At 44.9% G+C, this 14,790-nt stretch overlaps 1 pseudogene; it reads right to left on the reverse strand.

The window, feature by feature from the left end:
* Positions 1–4,944: 4,944 nt before the first annotated feature.
* Positions 4,945–6,534, reverse strand: LOC139021493 (importin subunit alpha-1 pseudogene; annotated as a pseudogene).
* Between the last annotated feature and the right edge of the window lie 8,256 nt (positions 6,535–14,790).

Genomic DNA, 14,790 nt, shown 5'->3' on the forward strand with positions numbered 1-14,790 from the left:
TGCTATCATGAGCAAATGTTAAACATGTTATCCAAGTATAATTGGTGCTAAAAAATTAAACTTTAATAACAATAATAACTAAAATTGCAGAGTACTGGTCTATATGTTTTACATGTAAAAACTCATTTAATTATCATACTTAAAGTGAATCCTCTTTAAACATTATTAAAAAGTTCCTAGTAAATAATGACATAATAAAGAGTGACCATAACTGATTTTAAAAATAAAACTATGACCCTAGCTGGTTGGCTCAGTTGGTAGAGTATCAGCTTGTGGACTCAAGGGTCCTGGGTTCAATTCCAGTCAAGGGCACATGCCCAGGTTGCAGGCTCCATCCCTAATAGGGGGCGTGCAGGAGGCAAGCTGATCAATGATTCTCTCATCATTGATGTTTCTATCTCTCTCCCCCTCTCCCTTCCTCTCTGAAATCAAACTAAAAGAAATGAAACTATGAACCACATTTGTAAAATAATAATGTGTGCTCTAATTCATAGAGCAAACAACAAATGACTAAGTTTCAGGGGGTTGGGTGCATTTTTCTGACAACATGACACGATAGGATAGTGGTAATATCCTTCACATTTTATTTTGCAGCATAATCATTAAAAATAGTCATTCTCGTTCGGCCCGTGTGGCTCCGTGGTTGAGCATTGACCCATGCCCCAAGAGATTGCCAGTTCAATTCTTGGTTAGGGCACATGCTGGGGTTGTGGGCTCAACCCCCAGTAGGGGATGTGCAGGAGGTAGCCCATCAATGTTTCTATCTCTCTATTTCTCTCCCTCCCTCTAAAATCAATTTTAAAAAATTAGACACAACCAAGCTGCATTGCGCCAGTGCTGCCACCTGGTGACAGGTATGAAGAACTGGTCCTCTCTTTCCCCTGCAGGGGCTCAAACCCATACAGCAATCCCCCCTTTTTTCCTGTAACCACTTCCCCTTCTATTGCTAGGAACAGGCCTTGTCTTTCATGAAACCTCTCACTTCTCTTTCCTTTCTTTACTCAGAAACCTCTGAAAACTCTTCCTCTTACCTCCCCCATCACTCTCCATCTGTGTTCCATCTTGGTGCCAAAACCAACCTCAATAGAGGCTGATGAGCATAAGGGTAGCTCTAGGGGCTCTCCTAGCTGCAGCACAGAACAGAAAAGCCATCTGCTCCAAAGTGAAATTGGAATAAAACGCATTGCTATCAACCTGGGAAGTCTTGAAGGTGCCCAGAAGTTCTCTGCAGAATCGCTCCCGAAACTTTCTTAACCTTTAAGAAAAACTTTCTCAAATACCAACACTCACAATCAGTCACAAGCAATTTCTTTTTTCATTTTTTATTGCTGCTCTTGGAGAGAAAACACCCTTGTCCAGGCTCACGCTGGAACCCTTGAAGCCCACATATGGGAAGGCAGTGCTCTTTCCCCTCCTGCAAATTGCTTCTTGGCACCCCATTGTGGTGCTCTCTTCGGAGTGGAGAGAACCCTGCGGTTACTGATTACTGGCGCCTGCTCATACCCACATTGGGTTTCTCCCTTTTTTGTCTTTCTTTTCTCTCCTCCCAGTTATTGCTTTTCCTGCTCCCCAACTTAGCACCATCAGCTGTGGGTCTGAATTCTGACAGTACCACTAGGTGTGCGATATGGGGCACACTACCCTTTTGGGTCTTGGGATCCTCGTTTTAAAATGGGAGTCACAACAGTACCAACTTCATAAGATCACTGTGAGGATTAGATGCATCAACAAATTCAGGAGACGGGGGTGGGTGGTACATAACACCATGGCTGGTACAGAGCAGCACTCAATGTCAGCATTGCTTTTTCAGTCCCTTTCCGTCTTTCCCCTACACTAGTGTGGGCTGGCCAGCAGGCCTGGGGAGATACTCCGTGGCTCTTCAGCGCGGACTCTCCCACTGCCGCCAGAAGATGTGTGCGTAGCAGCAGAGAAGGAACAAGCCTTCACGGGGTTCAGAGCCCGCAGAGCTTTTCCTGAGGGAGATTCACTTTTCCCCTTTCCTTTTTTCCAAGCCTCGACAACTTCAGGTTAGGAACTAGCAGAGCAGTATAACCAGTGAACACATTTTTTAATAAACCTAAAACCAGGTTTTAAGTGTCTTTCTTCTGATTGAAATGATTATTGAGGATAATTTGGGAAAACACAAAAAGGTTTAAAGAAGATGAAAATCACCTGACTCCCTCCTCCCAGAGAACCACTAATAACATTTGCAATCTTTTCCATAGGCATAGATCCCTGTTTGTTAAAAAAAAAAAAAATACCATTTTTATTGTTTTTGTTATATTTTAATGTTTTGCATTTGAAACTGAACTTATACAGTGAACATTTACCAGGATTCGATATACATCAAAAATGTCCCATAGCCCACCAGCAAGCTGAGTGGTTGAGCATTGACCTATGAACAAGGAGGTCACAGTTCAATTCCTGGTGAGGACACATGACCGGCTTGTGGGCTTGATGCCCAGTAGGGGGCGTGCAGGAGGCAGCCAATCAATGATTTTCAATCATCATTGAGGTTTCTATCTCTTGCTTCCTCTCCCTTCCTATACGAAATCAATAAAAATATACGTATATTTTTAAATGTACCATAATCCATCATAAAAATATACCATAATTATTTACATAGTTCCCATTGTTTCCAATTTTATATCACTTAAACAATCCTGAAGTGAACATTTTTATCAGCAATCTTTTGTCCTCAATTCTGAGTATTTGGGGGGATTATTATCCAGAGGGAGATTGCTGGGCTCAGAAAGGATTGCCGTTAGACTCCTGGTAGATATTGGGAAACTTTAGCAAAAAGGTTGCACCACTTTACAATCGCATCAGTAAAATCTGAGGCACCAAAGAGGTCCATTTTTATCTCAGAGTTCTGGTGAAACCACCCCTTTGGTGTCGCAGTAGAGGTTGTGAAGGGGTACTTACCAGAGCATTGGAGGGATCAACACTGCTTCCTGCTGCTTACTTTCTTCAAGAGAAACTCCAGTGTGTTAAAGAGGCATCCTGCTTCAAATTACTCCTATGCACTGACATTACTCCACATTTCTCCATCGTTTCAGTAAAATTCCAAAGCCACGAGCACTGAAACTGGAGCAACATCCTGAAATCCACCATCACCACCCTCTTAGCTAACTGAGCTCCTCATGTGTTGCCTTTATAACTCTAATCACAAATAACAACTTTTTGCTCACGTGTTTCTAGTTTGTGTCCCCCACAATAATGAAAGCTCCAATAGGAACCATCCTGTCTTATTCATCATTGTAAGCCTAGCCCCTGGCCCTCTGCCTGGCACAGAGAGGGTGCAATAAATACTGTTGGATGACTGAATGACTTGTGTTTGTTCTTCAAAGAGTTTTCCAGACTACACCTATTCATAAACAGATATAAATTTTTAATAGTGGTTTACAATATAGCTACTTATATCACCAAAGAGATTGGAGTTTCTGGACTGATGTAGCCAACTTTGTCAACAAAGTCCACTGTTATTCGCAACGTGCCCAGGTTAGAAAGTCCCTCAGAGGAGTGCCACCAGCAAGGGGTGATAGCTTTATCGCTGCCTCCCTGGGCTGCAGTTCAGTGCTGGCTTACAGAGCTCATATCCGGCTAGGGGTCACCTCTGGGATTCCAACTCCCGTGGGACATCTTAGCCCAAGCACGTCAAACCCGCAGCAATGCTGGCCCGGGGGCCATTAGTGATTTACTCTGGACCACATGGGAAAGAGGGCAGAGCCTGAAACAGTCTTTCACGCTCGTGTTGTGAATTCAGATCCTGGCTTCAAAGATGGTGCCGAAATGTTGGTCACCCAAAGTCAAGGGGCCTAGGTTTTGTTTTCCAGGGCAAAGGGACACCATCACTGATGGGAGAGTTCTGTGGAGGTGCCCCAGGGGAGGCTTCCCAGCCATCACTCCCCTTGTCGGGTCTGTTGGCCTAGACAGAGTATGGGACATAAAAGATGTCAGTGGCCCCAATGCTCGGTCAATCACTGGATGTGAACCCAGCTTGTGTGGGTGACAGCCTTCAGGGAACCTTTCTCCTGGAGGCCAAGCCCAGCAGCCCCCACACTCAGTGCCCCATCGATGGGTCTCCAGCCGTGTGAGATCAGCCGGGCTGCTCAGTCACCAGAAGGGACTTTTTCCAGGGTTAGAAAGAGGTGACGGATGAAGAGTCCTCATTCCCCCAAAGAAATGGTCTCAACTATCTGATTGGGTGGAAATTGCAGGTGATAGAGCTTTCAAAAAGAACACCACATGCTGATGCTGACAATTTAATCATCTCCAGTGCTTCCCGGACCTCAGGCTTTATGCCAGGAATTGCACTACTGGGAAGGAAGGAAGGGAGGAAGAAAGAAAGGAAGGAAGGAAGGGAGGAAGGAAGGGAGGGAGGGAGGGAAGAAAGAAAGAGTAAGGAAGAAAACACTTATTTCAGAATTAAAAAGACCAAGGGGGCTTGGAGGGGAGTGGAGACTGTATTTGAAACCAACATTAAAGTCATCCATCAACATCTCCCATCTATTAAGGGAATACTTGATCCCATTATTTACATTGTGAGGTAAATATGATTAGAATTGGCATTTTACAGGAAAGCAAGTTCCAAAAATTCACCCACAATCTCATAACTAGCTGCACTTACTTCTTTTTAAAATATATTTTATTGATATTTTACAGAGAGGAAGGGAGAGGGATAGAGAGCCAGAAACATCGATGAGAGAGAAACACTGATCAGCTGCCTCCTGCACACCCCCCACTGGGGATGTGCCCACAATCAAGGCACATGCCCCTGACTGGAATCGAACCTGGGACCCCTCAGTCCGCAGGCTGACGCTCCATCCACCGAGCCAAACCAGTCAGGGCTTAAAAAGAGTTCTTAGTAGAGAAACAGTAAGTAAGACGTACTTATACCAAACATAGTACACAACAAACAACTTTATGCCTCAGTTGTACAATCTAAAAGTTAAAGGTCCCGGGAATGCAATCCTGAACTTGGAATGTATAACCTTCAGAGGTAGTTTCTGGCACAACATTTTGATCTTCCTCTTCCTGTACAGAAAAATATTTCTCAATCAAGTTTAGTGACGCTTTGTACACAGACTCATTTTCATGGTTTTGTAGAGCTTCAATTTTGTCCAAACCTCCACACTCTTCAATCATTATACTTAGTTTTTCAGTTTCACCTAGTTTCTCAGCAGCCTGAAATATATCTGAAATGGCTTCCAGAATAATCAGAATAAGTTTGGTATCTTTCGCGGTTAAGAGGTTCATCAGTGGTTCTACTACGCCACAATGTACGAGGTATACAATTTGTTCAACTGTTCCACCACTTGTATAGTTGGCCACAGCCCAAACAGCTTCCTTTTGTGTCTTAAAGTCTGCCTTAGCAAGAAGAACAATGAGGAATGGGACTAATCCATGATTCACAACTTGCTGTATCTGGTCCTGGCGGCCAGCTGTGATGTTTGACATTATCCATGTAGCTTCCTCCTGAATATTAGCTTTGGAGTTCATTAGTAGGCTGGGAAAGATGGCAAGTGCTCCTGCATCGATTACAACCTGCGTCTGTTCATATGTCCCAGCGGCAATATTTCCTATGGCTCTTAGCACAGGAGTCACAGTTGGCAATTCAGTAGCTCCTAGGAGCTTCACAAGTTGGGGTACAACTCCTGATTTCACAACCATTTCAATCCGTTCATTTGGACCACGAGTGAGGTAGAAAATGGCCCAGCAGCTTTCTGCTAATACTTCTGGATCATCATGATGCAGGAGACGAACTAAAGTAGGAAGAATCTGCTCAACAGCATCTAATGGGGGTACAGGATTCTTGTTGCGACAAAGGTTTGAAAGTGTCCAGGTCAGATTACGTAAGTAACCACATGCTAAAGATGACATATCAGGAACTGCAAGAAGAGCCAACAGTGGGCCAACAGCACCATACTTGATAACCAAGTCTCGGAAAACCGAACCGTCACCTGCAATATTTCCTAGAGCCCGTACGGCTTGTTCACGGATGTGAGCGTGGGGAGATGCCAACAGAGAAATGAATGCTGGAATCGCACCTCCATCTACTACAGCCTTGGTCTGTCCCAAAGTGCCGGAAGCAATGTTAGTGAGGGCCCAAGCAGATTCATACTGGATGGCACTACAATCAGTTCTGCCCAAGAAGTGCACAAATTTTGGGATCAAACCGGCCTGGATTATGTTGTCTATGGGAGGCTGTTTTTCCCTACACAGCAGCTCCCTTGCAGCCTGAGTAGCTTGGAGCTGGCTTCCCAAATTGTTGCTATTTATGCCTTTGACAATGTCCTCAACAGACCAATTTAAAGTGCCCTGCTTCTTGCGGTTTTCCTGCACTGGAGACGTAGCATCATCGGGAAAGGAGCTCAGATTTCTCCTTTTCAGCATCTGGTCATCCTTCTTAGCTTTCCTCAGCTCCACATTAACTTCTATTCGGCGCCGCCTCATTTCTATACTGTCTTTCCCCTTGTTCTTGAATCTGTTAAGGCGGACAGCTGGCCAATTAGCATTCTCGTCGGTGGACATGGTTGTGAGACAAAGGGAGAAGCTACACACGGCCACTCAGGCTTTCACAGGAGACCCGTGAGTGGAGGACAGGCTGCGGTTCGGTTGCTCCGAGAACGTCTACAGCGGCTCAGCTCTCAGACGGTGTGTTGGGGTCCAACCCCAGCAGGTCCAGGGGTTCCCAAAGGTGTGGACGGAATCAGCGAAGAATGAAAGACACAGGAATGAAGGACACAGAGACAGCGTTCAGTTGATCAGCAGCCTAGCCAGGATCTCCTGCCAGGTTCTGTGTTTTATTGTCTGGTTACATCTGTATTTATACCAGTTGATTTTAATCCTATCCATTTCTATTCCAAAGGTTAGGGTGTTTCTTATCTCCATTCCAGGGAGTAAAGATTATGTAGCTTAAGCGTGATTGTTCAGAGTTAAAGTGATTAACTACCCACCTGGCACTTAGTTAAGGGGTTTTATTCCCTCCCTAACTTCAGGGAAAATTCCCTACCTGGGGAAACAACCTTTCTTGGAGAGATGACCTTGGGTAAAACACATAGCCTCAAGATGTGGAACTATCGTATTAAGAACAGTAGGCCATATACACCAGGTCCCTTGAAACACTGCAACAAGTCCTGTTGCAGTGCGAGGGCAGCTGCTGTCAGCCAGTCTCTGTCTTTACCTGGGTCCCGATCTGAGCTGGGTGTGGGAAGTGAAGCAGTCATGGGGGCAGGAGACCTCCCTCAGAAGGGGTGAGGGTTCAGGTCTCTGCAAAGTTGGGGGGTGAGGGTCTGTGCCCCACCTCTGTTGACCCCCAAGTTGTCTCCTGATGGCCCCTCTGAGACTGTGCCTGTCTTAGGTTGTGCCTTCTCTGAGGAATCTTACCCGTCTCTGGCTAACCAGCCATCCTCTGGGGCCAAGCAGGGTGATGTGAGGTATGGGAATGAGGGAGGAGGCAGTGGCCCCCTACAAGAGGTTCAGTTCTATCTCCTTGGAAGCTGCACTTACTTTTATATTACACTGCCACATTAGCTTATATTTTATAAACTTAGAATTGGGTGTAGTGCCTTTACACTGAGTGATCAGGCATTTTCAGCAAAAAGAACAGGTGTTTTAACCATTTTTATACATTTAAAGAAATGTCGTTCTCTTTATTTTATTGGATGTAGTAGAGAAAAAAGGTTGCCACGACCTTCATCTTAAGCTAGGTACTTATTAAATGGGCCAAGTTACAAACCAGCTGGTGGCTCCAGGAGGCCCAGGGGAGTGGGAGGCCTGGGGTCATGTACCTGCTGGGTGACCTTAGTCAAGTCTCTTCCCCTTTCTGCAGGGATCTTCAGGTTCATCTTCCTAAGGTGAGGAGGCTTATCTCTCAGGCTCCCCTCACCCCAGCTCCAAAGTTTGGGTTTTCATTGGTGCACCGGGGAGGGTAGCCTGCCATATGGACACCTCCATATGGACACTCCCAGGTGAAGTTCTCCGGGACCCTTTATGCTTTATCTTGCCTCGCTGCCTGTGGAGCTAGTTTTGCGCTATATGGTGACTATAGAAGAGCCTTCAGTTTTATGTAGCACAAGCTTTGGTCACTCCATGGCCCTAATGCTCCAGTCCAGGGATGCCACATAGGTTTTATTTTGTTTGCATTATACCCATCAGGCTCCAGTTAGGGGACAGAAATCATACCAGCTGTTTTAATTGACAGAATTTCATATAAAGAATTGCTAACTGCCCAGCAGGTGTGGCTCACTGGTTGAGTGTTGACTCATGAACCAGGAGGTTACCAGTTTGATTCCTGGTAACATGCCCAGGTTGTGGGCTCAATCCCTAGTGGAGGGCATTCAGGAGGCAGCCAATCGATTATTCTCTCTCATCATTGATGTTTCTGTCTCTCTCTCTCTCCTTCCCTCACTAAAATCAATAAAATATATACTTTTAAAAAAGAATTGCTAACCAGGTAACCAAAAGGGTAAAAAAAAAAAAAGAACTCTAAGCTATCATGGAGGTAACAACTGGAGGAAGCAGCTACCACCCTGACAGGGAGGGCCCAAAGGGAATGATTAAAACATGGAAGCTTGGTCAAGGGGCCCACAGGGGCAAGTCTCCGACGTCTGAACAAGGGGCTGGCAGGCTGGTGCCCTGTCTCTTAAGGGGCACAAGGAAGCTGGGGTTACAAGTGTGTTGGAAAAACTACAAACTGTGTTTGGCTTTTGCTACAGGAAGAAACAGCTGCTGCCCAAGTGAAGGGATGCTCACACCACCAGCAGCAGGAAGGAGCAAGTCCCTTCCTTGTCCTCCAGCCTGGCAGCCTCCCTCTGGCTCCCCCTGGTGGGCAGAGTCTCAGCCCCAGCATCACAAAGCGGGTGTAGAAGGGTGCGGCTGGAGGTGAGACAGGCATTTGAGCTTATTAAGTGGCCCCCATCACCTTCAATAAGTTCAGTAATTGCTTCCTGGAAAGCAACATTGAGGTTTATGAGGCCTATTCTGGGCTCAGCAGAAAAAAATCTTGTGATTAATTGGTGATATCAGCCATACGACTAGAGAAGAGAAATGGTGGCATGAATGCCACATATTTGGCCTTTCCCTGGCAATTAAATTACCTGCACAGTGAACATGAGAAGTGAGCGCTGCTTCCCAGTTTCCAAAAGCAAGGACAGCTGAGCAGGCAAAGTGAGCTGCAGAGCCAAGATGAGAATCCACAGAACCCCACCCCACCCCATCCTAGCCAACAATCACTTGCCTAAAGTTCATAAATTAGGTGGTCATGTCTGGAATCTGAAAGTAACTGGCCCAGTAATTTCCAGGGAATTGTTGATTAGAGCATAGCGTGGGATGATTGAAAAGGATGCCCCTGTCTGCTGCCTTACCCCCAGCCAAGGATATTCTTCTCATAGGACCATGGAAGGGCAAGAGCGGGAGATGGGGGTAGAATCTCAGACAGCACAGGCCAAGCACCCCCCCCTCCCCCGACCACCACCACCACCACCCACCCAGTGCCTCAGCCTAGAGAATAGAGTCCATCAGAAGGCTAGCAAAGCCAGGTAACCCTGGGTTCAGATCCCAGGTCAGACATTTTCTTGGTGTTTAGATTAAGTAACAGATACAACTCTGTCCATAAATCAGGTGGGCAAGAAAAACAAATTAGAATGTGTTTTGAAGCACAATTTCTGGTCTTTCCAAGGGGATTTCTGGGAGGATTTCAGGGGTGTTTCAGAGCCAGCTCAAAGGATGCACACAGATCCTCCCAACTCTGCGTTTTGTGAGGTGACCTCACCTTGCTTGCTTGAAAGCAGCCCAGTGGGTGTAATTACACCACAGGATCAGCAAGTGCTATGACTCAGGGCTTCTTTTTTCCTTTTCCTTTTTATTTTTTTTACTAGAAGCCCATTGCATGAAGATTCACGCAATAGGCCTTCCTTCCCCTGGCTGCCGGCACTGGCTTTCCTCCAGCACCTGGGACCCAGGCCTTTGGTCCGGCCGCAGCGGAGAAGCCAAGCCTCTTCAATCTTCAGCCTTTAGTCTTCAGTCTTCACTCCACCCAGAGCCTTCAGTCTTTGCTCCTTGCCTGCGTATGCAAATTAATCGCCATCTTTGTTGGGTTAATTTGCATAGTTGCTGATTGGCTGGTGGGTGTAACAGAATGACACCAATTTGCATGTTTCTCTTTTATTAGTGTAGATTTTTTGCAAGCCACCTCAGCAGACACCACTGGTCCCTTTCCCTTCCTGGGGCCCATGTTGGAAGGAGAAGAAGATGGAGGGCAAATGTGGGAATGGAGTTGAGCCCATCAGTCTCAGTTGTGGTTCCACCCAGATCACCGGCTAATCCATGTTCTTGTCCACAAGATTATCTGCAGAATGCCTCTCCCTCCCCCTTCTGGGCCACCTTTGGAGCAGGGACCCACAGTAAGGCCCTTTCTTTGTAGCTCTGGTGGGAAAGAGTGCTACTTCCAACCTTGGGGCGTTCGGTTTCCTTGTAGGGTTTGTTGTAGTTGTTGTTTCTTTGTTTTTTTTGTTGAGGGTGTTTTTGGTTTATTTGTTTTTTGTGTGTGTGTTTTGTTTTGGGTTTTGCTTTTTTGTTTGTTTGGGTTTTAGTATGAATAAAACCCTTCCTTTCTCAAATCTCAAATACTGTTCTTAACGTTTTAAAGCTTTTGGAAACAAAAAACCAGAAAGCTCTGTCTCAAATCTACCTTAACCTCAGGAGCAAACGGCAGATTTTTTGTTTAAGTGGGAGAAAGAAGGGGGCAGAAATGCTAAAAAGGAGGTGGGTGGGGAAAGTTAATACGGAAAAGAATTTAGGCCACAAGCGCAATCCCTTAAATTAATTTTATGTCATCTCTGATGTACTTCTTGTAGGCTTCTTTGGTGAAGCTGGTTTCCTGTCAATGATGGTTCCTGACAACCTCAACACCAGTGATGACTGTGATTTCACCTTGTGGGTCTTCACTGGAGGCATTTTCACCAATGAGTCATCAAGGCTACCCTCTGTCCTACTGACCATCTTCCCTTCTACCTCCAGAAACGGCCCATCTGCGATCTCCCGATCTTGTAGATATCAGAGAACATCTCATCATCGCTGATGAGGTCCTTGTAGATGATCACGATGGCGGCTGGAAGGAGACAACCGCGGCCACAAGAGCCCGGAGCCAGGAGCCAGGAGCCAGCGTGGTGCAGCCCAGCGGCACTTGCGGGAAGAGAGGAGCAGGTGGAAAAAGCTTTTGTTTCTTAATAAATAAATGGCTTAAAATCAATATCCCCAAAAGCAAAACTTTTGGTCCCCTTCAGAATACTATCTAAGATGCCTTGAGGTATCTAAAGATGTCAGTTCTCCTCAGATTGATCTTTAAATTCAACACAATCGCCCTAACCGGTTTGGCTCAGTGGATTGAGTATCAGCCTGCGAACTGAGGGGTCCCAGGTTCAATTCCAGTCAAGGGCATGTACCTTGGTTTCGGGCACATCCCCAGCAATGGGTGTGCAGGAGGCAGCTGATAGATGTTTCTCTCTCATTGATGTTTCTAACTCTCCCTCTCCCTTCCTCTCTATAAAAAAATCAATAAAATATATTTTAAAAATAAATAAATAAATTCAACACAATCCCCATCAAAATCTCAGTAGACTTTCTCAGAAATTGAAAAGTTAATTCTAAAAGACATATAGAAATACAAAGGGCTTAAAATAATCAAAGCAACTTTGAAAAACAAAAACAATATTAGAGTACTACACTACCTGATTTCAAGACTTATTCTTAAACTCCACTAGTAAGATAGTGTGGTATTGGTGTAAAAACAGACAAATCGATTAATGGAATAGAATAGAGAATACAGAAATAGACTCACACATATATGGACAACTGATTTTTTTTTTTTTTAACAAAGGTGCAAAGGCAATTCAGGAAAGAAAAATGAAATTTGCCCCATATGTTATGCCACAAACAGACATTAATTAAATGTAGAACCTAACACTATAAAAATTCTAGAAGAAAATATAAAGAACACCTTATGACTAAGGGTTAAGCAAAGTTTTCATAGATAATGCACCAAAAGCCTGATCCATTCAAGAAAAACTTTATAATGTGGATGCCAACAAAATTAAAACTCCTCTCTTGCTCTTGCGCACTTGCTCTCTCTTGCTCTGTGACCCGCACGTGCCCATGTGTTTGCACATTCTCTCTCCATAGCCATGTGGCTTTAAGCAGACCATGGCCCTGCGGACCACACACGCAAAGAACTACAGCTGGAAACACAATGAATGGACTGTACTGTACTATGGAACAAAAATTCTGGGCAGTGGCCTTAATTCTGGCCCTGCTGAAGACAAGACTGGACTTCTTCCATGGCGAGATGGACAGAGATGGGCCCTTGGAGGGAAACTCCCTTAATTTTACATCATCAATAAAGCTTTCCACGAAACCCCATCCTCCCATGGGGGCCTCAGGAAATTATTTTCTTCAAATCATCCCCAAGAACTCCATTTCCACTGATAACAATGCCACTGCACATCTATCAGAATGTCTAAAATCAAAAAGAGTGACCATACCAAGTGTTGGAGAGGATGTGGAGCAAGTGGAATTCTCTTATACTTGCTGGTGGGAATGTAAAATGGAACACCACTTTGGAAGGTTGTTGTTGTTGTTGTTTTAGTTAAACATATGCTCACTATATTAACACAGGAGAGGGGTATGAGAATTATATAAATTAACTAAAATCAAAGACAGGGGCCTGCTCCGTGCTGCCTGACATGGAACCCAGCTGTCCAGAGATGCAAACAGACCACGAAGAGCCTCTGGACAAAGAAAATTCCTGCAAAGATTGATCAGTAGCTACTCAACCACCCCTTTAGCATTGACCCATATCATAAAGGGAAATCACAAGGCCACAAAATATCCCTTGTACATTTCCTGTAAAGGTTCATCTCAACCCTCTCCCAGTCTCTACTTCCCCATACCAGCAATTTTTCATGGAAATTACAAACAGACATAAGCTCAACTTCTAGAGATGATTGGGATCTCTCTTCCTTTTCTTGTGAGAGTCTCTACTCTGCCTGTGGAGTGACTTTTCTTGCTTGTCCCCTCAGCTCAATGAAACCTGCTTTTCCACTTTAACCTCTTGTCTGCCTCAAATCTTGAATTCTTTCCTGCCTCGGAACTCACCCCTCAGGCATCAATATGACCTAGCTATTCCACTGAAGGGACCAACAGTTTTGCCTTTGGGGATATTGATTTTAAGTTGGTTATTAAGAAACAAAGACTCAGAAAGAACCTTTGATTCCCTGCCCCCGCCCCCTGCCCTCTTCCTACCCAAGAGATGCAGATAGAAAAACAAGCTTCAGGAAGGAAATCTTAGGATGTTCCCCTTAGCCTAATTTGAATTAAGTATGATAAACAAGAGGCTTCAGACTGGGCCCATTAGCTAGATACCCCTAGTTCCATTGTTTGAGTCACCTAACAAGAATTTGCCTGACCTGATTCCCTCTTCCTCAACTACCTGTAAATCACCCATTCTCACTTCTGAAATCTAATATCCCCATCCTCCATTTTCCCCTTTGTCTAAAATGTCTTATATAATCAGTTACCTCAATGTCTTTGGAATTTTCATGCTTATGTAAATTCCCCATGTGCCTGCATTAAAACTTTTATTTTCTCCTGTTAATTGGATTATTAGTCGAGCCAGAATTTAGAAAGTGGGAGGAAAGGTATTATTTTTAGTATTTATCCAAGATACATGAAAGCGTATGTTCATACAAAGACTTATACATGAATGTTCATAGCATTTTTATTTTTAATGGCCAAAAACTGGAACCTAAATATCCATCAACAGGTGATTAAGTAAACAAATGGTGGTATATCCATATAATGGAGCAATACTCAGCAATAAAAAAGAACAAGTGATCACATAATAACACGACTGATCTCAAAATAATCATGAGACTGAAAGAAGCCAACAATAGAGAGAGTATACTGCATGAATCTATTTCTAGAAAATTCTAGACAATGCAAAGTAATCTACAATGATAGACTGGGGACCTCCTGGGAATGAGAAGAGCAGTGAGGAACAGACTGCAAAAGGTACAGGGAAACTTCTGTGGGTGACAGATCTGTTGTTCCCTCTCATGACTGTGGTGATGGTTTCGTGGGCGCATAAAAATGTCAACTTTTATGAAATTGTATATTTTTAATAGGTGCCATTTATTGTATGTGAGTTATTCCTGAAGTGTCAAAATAGTCAATATATACATAATATATTTTCAAAATCTGCCCAGAATCAGCATGCTCCCCTCAGAATTTCCTGTGGCACTGTTTCTGGGCTCTTCCCCTTCGTGCGCCTGGAGCAGCTGTGGTCAGCAGCAAACCAGGCTCCACCCCAACCCTGTCTCTTACCAATCCAGGCTCCAGCCCAATCCAGGCTCCGGTGCCTTTTCCGGTTCCTCCCACACAGCCTGCCCGCAGATTCACTGGAAAGGAAAAGCTGGCCCCTCATCTCTACTTTTGCCCCTGCCCTACCGCCCTTCACAGTGTGTGGCTCCAACTGCCCTCCCCAGCTTATCAGCTGTCCCCAACCAACCGCTGGAGTGTGGGCAGTGGGGACCCGCCCCCTTCACCTACTCAAGGCCCTTCTCTCACCTTTCTACCTGAGGACAGCACCTCCAGGACCCTCTCTGACCCCTCAAAGCCCCAACCCAGCCCCCTCTGTCAGTCAGTTCTGGGCAAGTCCCCTGCGGTCATTCCAAAGAGATTGAAACGCTTTGGTTCTGCTTAAAGCTTCTGTTTGCATTGAGGAGTTTGTCA

This window comes from Myotis yumanensis, unplaced genomic scaffold (assembly GCF_028538775.1).
Source record: "Myotis yumanensis isolate MYYU_CA2020_CCGP unplaced genomic scaffold, mMyoYum1.0.hap1 SCAF_13, whole genome shotgun sequence".
NCBI classification, from domain to species: domain Eukaryota; kingdom Metazoa; phylum Chordata; class Mammalia; order Chiroptera; family Vespertilionidae; genus Myotis; species Myotis yumanensis.